Source organism: Phalaenopsis equestris, unplaced genomic scaffold (assembly GCF_001263595.1).
Source record: "Phalaenopsis equestris unplaced genomic scaffold, ASM126359v1 Scaffold215100, whole genome shotgun sequence".
NCBI lineage: Eukaryota > Viridiplantae > Streptophyta > Magnoliopsida > Asparagales > Orchidaceae > Phalaenopsis > Phalaenopsis equestris.
This window is the reverse complement of record NW_018233828.1, coordinates 103,285-108,720: the sequence shown is the minus strand read 5'-3', so window position 1 is coordinate 108,720 and position 5,436 is coordinate 103,285.

The window sequence follows — 5,436 nt, the reverse complement described above, 5'->3', positions numbered from 1 at the left end:
CAATTTCAAACACGGGTGGTGGGGCAGTTAATCCATTAGTCGGATCCTCAATAATCATTACTTCGTTCCCCTTAAGGAGAAGTGGAGTTTAAAATCATTAAACGCCTATCCAGATATAGTAATCTTTGCCTGAAATAGAAAAATAAGAAGAAAAAGAAAATAAAGAAAAGAAAAAGAAAATAAAAGAAAATAAAAGAAAAGAAAATAAATGTAAGGGAGGACAAGCTTGAGGATTAGTGTCTAATCAAAAATTGGTTCTACATTTGATCTTTTTAAAGTATTAGACTTGATAAAATCTTAAGCTTATAAATATAATACAGTAAGTATAACTATTTTTAATAAAAATTTTTAAGTAGAGAAAATAATAAAAATAAAATAAAAATTTAGAGAACTTACAATATTTCTGAATTAGATAGAAAGTCATATTTTCATAGTTCTTAAATTTAAAAATTTTCAAACTTTAAGTTAGTCTCATTTACAAATTATTTTTTCTAAATTGGACTACTATATTTCTAAATCAAAATTTTAGTAATTCCTAAAGAAACTCATATACATATCAGACATATTCGGTTTTTAAAGATTGAAGTGTCACTTGAGGACAAGTAACAATTTAAGTTTGGTGGATTTTGATACATGTAAAATATATAGTATTTTTAGACATATTTTTATACCTATTTTTGAGATATTACACTTTAATGGAAGTTATTAGATATTATTTCTTGCAGATACAAGTAAAAATGAAAAAAATGCTTAAAGGACTGAAAAATGAGATACAAGTAAAAATGTTTCTTGCAGATACAAGTAAAAATGAAAAAAATGCTTAAAGGACTGAAAAATGATCAAATTTGGAGCAAAAAGGTGAAAAATTGTTCAAAAGAGTTTTGGCGCTTAAATGTCGGTTAAACAGAGGCGCCAAAGGCCCTGTGCTTAAGCGCCAGTGGCAGTTGTTGGACGAGTAAAATTGGTTTTCATGATTTTTGAAGAGGTTTTTGAGGCACCCATTGGCTTAATAGGTGGTTGCAACGACCATGGACAAAAATTATCAAGAAAAGATGCACCTCATTGTATCAAGACAAATTTTGAAGAGATCCCAAGGCACCTCTTGGAAAACTAAAAAAGAAAGAAGCGAGAACTAAGGAAAGAGTCCAAAAAATATTGGCAAGTTTTGAAAGTTATTTTCTTGCGAGTTAGTTCGAAGAGATTTTCAGGAACCACTTTTTTATTTACTTTATCTTTCTTATTATTTTGTTCTGAGTGTGTAAAAGAGAAGAGATTCAAATGAACTTCAAGAGTTTGGTGAAAGACTTGAGATAAGTTTTTATCCTATTGTCTTAGACTACTTTTGGTTTTAATTAAGACTTGTTGTTGGTTTGACAATGATTTCTTCTTTTAAACTAAAGTGTGATTTTGTTTTCTCCATGAAATTTGAGTAGTTTTATTTATATTTCTTCTTAAAATGATAAGTAATTAAGTTTTGGATGGAAGTTGTGTAGAGTATTGATCTTTAATGTTGGAAGAAGTTGTGACGATTTAAATCCACGCACTTCATTTACTTCTTGATTTGGCCAATCCAAATGTTAAAATTTGTTGTGAGAACATGTAAGAACCTGGCTAATATTGTCTCAGTCAACAATTGGAAAGAATCACATAAGGTTGTATGAATGAAAATGTAATGCATATGATTGAGTGCAAATAAATAGGGAAATATTCATTATGGGTTTAGAGTTAGAGGACTTTAAAAAGGCAGGTTAAAGCCCCCAACTTGGTTTATTGTTTTAGGTTTTGATACGAGAATGTTAGCCCCCAGGTGGAGGGAATGGATGGAACTCTAGATTGAGAGCTAGTATCTTCCCTACCTAGCCGGTCTTTAGAACTATTCAAACTTTAAATTAGCCAATGTTCTTTATAACATCTCTAGTAAGGGTAAAGAATATATTATTGCTCCTATTTGGCACAACACAATTTTGACACTTCCACAACCAAATTCCTATACTTATTACTGATTCATGATAAGAAGAAAGATATTTCCATATTAAATACTTTTCTTCTACAAAAACATTAGTTATCTTTTTAATTGTTATTGTTTCGTGAAAATATCAAAAATACCAAAAATATTTAAATTTTAAATTTCTACAAAAATTGTTTTTTAGTTTAAGTAATTATTTTTTTAAAAATAGAAAAACTTCTAAAAAGCGCATATTGCATAATCTTCCTTGTGGGTTCGATATTCAGTTCTTAATCAAAAAGTCATATATTACTTGATAACGATACGTATACTTGCATAATTTCCCAATATAAATATATCTGAATTAAAAAGTAAAATTGTTATTTTTCTTCAGAATCAAGTTTTTGGTTTTGTTAATCAAGTTTTTGGTTTTGTTGTTTGGTTTTGTTGTAAAATAAGAAAACATAAGTGAAAAATACCATCAGAACTATTGCTATACTGTGCATAAGCATTAAGTATCCAGGGATGAATTCCCCCACATATAGACGATCATTATTTTGTGAGACCATTTTACAAGGTCTCCTTCATGAGAAAAAGCAACATTTTATTCAGAAAAGAAATAGATGTCATTGGACCTGGTGAGTTCAAAGGATCCGAGGAGATTATGCTCCCAGTACGTTCAGTGGTAGTTCTTAAAGAAAATGGAGCAGACATCGCCAAATATTGCATTCTAGGGGTACGACATCACAAGGTGTCTGTAACTTTTTGAAGGATGGATAACAACAAAATACCATACAGATTTTGACCAGATCTAGAGCTAGAAAATCTACTACGTTACGAGCTATGAGAGGGTTGAACCCACCCTTAAGCACATGCTAAGGGAACTCTTGTCCTCGAGCGTGGCATAGTAGGTTAGCTCGATCGGGAGCTCACCCCACCAGAGATGGACCTTCAAGGGATACATTTTTGTTCTATGTTTTGACACAGTAGATATGATGTTATATATGTACTAGATATGCTAAGCTTGTGATATACACCCAGCATGAGATATTTTCAAATGTACTCTTAATGCGTTCAGCATATTGTATCTTTTGAGACTTTGGCTTGTACTCAATCTGTAATGCCTTTTGGATAAGATTAATGAAATCTTTTTCAGAATTTTCTTGTTTATTCAATTGACCTTTTGTGCAATGGATAAAGAGCCACAGAACCATACATTGGTTTCAAACTACAAAGAATAAACAACAAAATGATAAAAACTTTATAATAATAAAAAAAACACTTCTAAACAAAATCAACCAAAAAAAATTATTAAATTTTGTAAAAAATTTTTTGATAATTAAATGTAATAAAAACAATAAGAAAAATAAATAAATATGTTGAGTTGATTCTCTCAATTTTAATGTCTCTTATTCCTTACTCGCGCAGCACGATCGTGTTTGTCTGCACTAAATCTCACAAAATTTCACATTTCTTCCTCACCAATTTCAGCATTATCACATGACACATTTCTATGGATTCAGCACCACAAATCCTATGCTAAATTTCAATTCTCATTTTGGAATTAGTCCCTATCTTCTAATTCCCTCCTTCCGAGGTCGGTCCCTAACTTCTGATTCTCTTTCTGAGATTGATCCCTAAATTTTAATTCTCATTTTGAAATCAGTCCTTAACTGCTGATTCCCTCCTTTCGAGGTTGGTTCCTAACTTCCAATTCTCTTTTGAGATTGATCCCTAAATTTTTATTATCATTTCAAAATCAGTCCTAAGTTTTGATTCCCTCCTTTTCAGGTTGGTCCCTAACTTCTGATTCACTTTTGAGATTGATCCCTAAATTTCAATTCCCATTTTGGAATAAGTCCCTAACTTTGGATTCTCTCTTTTCAAGGTCGATCCCGAACTTCTGCTTCTCTTTCGAGATTGATCCCTAAATTTTAAATCTCATTTCAGAATCAGTCCTTAACTTCTGACTCCCTCCTTTCAAGGTTGGTCTTTAACTTCCGATTCTCTTTTGGACTTTGATCCCTAAATTTGAATTCTCATTTCATAATCAGTCCCTAACTCTTGATTCCCTCCATTCGAGGTCGGTCCCTAACTTTTGATTCTCTTTCTGAGATTGATCCCCAAATTTCAATTCTCATTTTGGAATCAGACTGTAACTTCTAATTCCCGCCTTTCGAGGTTATTCTCTAACTTATGAATCTCTTTCTGAGATTGATCCTTAAATTTCAATTCCCATTTCAGAATAAGTCCCAAACTTCTGATTGCCTCCTTTTATGCTTGGTCCCTAACTTCCAATTCTCTTTTATGATTGATCCCTAAGTTTTAATTCTCATTTTGGAATCAATCCCTAACTTCTAATTCCCTCCTTTCAAGGTCGGCCCCTAACTTTCGATTCTATTTTAAGTTTGATTCCTAAACTTCTTTTCTCATTTAGGAATTAGTCTTAACTTCTGAATCCCTCTTTTTGAGGTCAGTCACTAACTTCCGATTCTCTTTCTGAGATTAACTCCTAAATTTCAATTCTCATTTCAGAATGAGTCCCTAACTTCTGATTCCCTCCTTTCAAGGTCGGTCGCTAACTTCCAATTCATTTTCTAAGATTGACTCTTAAATTTCAATTCTTATTTCAACATCAGTCTCTAAATTATGATTCCCTCCTTTCAAGTTCATTACCAAAATTTTGACTCTTCTTTCTGGGATTTATACATAAATTGCAATTCGCATTTAGGGGTCAGAACCTACATACTGATTCCCATCCTCTATAAACATCTGGAACTTGCTAACTCAAAACCCACTCTTCAATCCTCGTGGAGAGTTCCTAACCCATTATATCAATCATATATTCACTTATTAATTCCCAAGTGGGAAAAGCTAGCACTAGATTCTAAACCTCGTTCTAGGTCTGTTGGCTTAGAAGTCTGTCTTGGTTTTATTGATCTTGTTGGTCAATGTCAATACTCGTGGTATGCTTGCCCAACATACCACACCTATTGGGTGTCCTTTTTTTAACTCACTTTTTTTTTAGGTTTAGTTTTCCCTCTTCAGTAGCCTAAGGTTTAGCCATAGAACTTTCTTGTTGATTATTTCTAGAAAATTAGAAAAGGAAACCTCACCTTTAGAAATTCCAAACCCTTCCTTGCTCAACATGGAGTTCCACATATTAGTCCTAACCTTTAGCACTTAGTAGATAGGTTCAATATGTGGGAGCTCAACATGAGCCCCCATAGGACTGTTTGACCGTAGGGTTGGCCCTGGGTTTTGGTCTGGAGCTATAGCACTCACTTGCACTCACTATCACCTACAACCACTCAAAACCCTAAACCCAAAATTGTTGACTTTGATCCCTTAATCTTCTGCGAGACTCATGTAGATGGTCCCCTAAACCCATTGACGCTAGGCTAGGGTTTTGCTAAGGCCATTACATAGAGGACCCAAAGGGATTTCATTGGTCCATATCTTATATAGGGTGGTTGGCATCCCAATTCTAC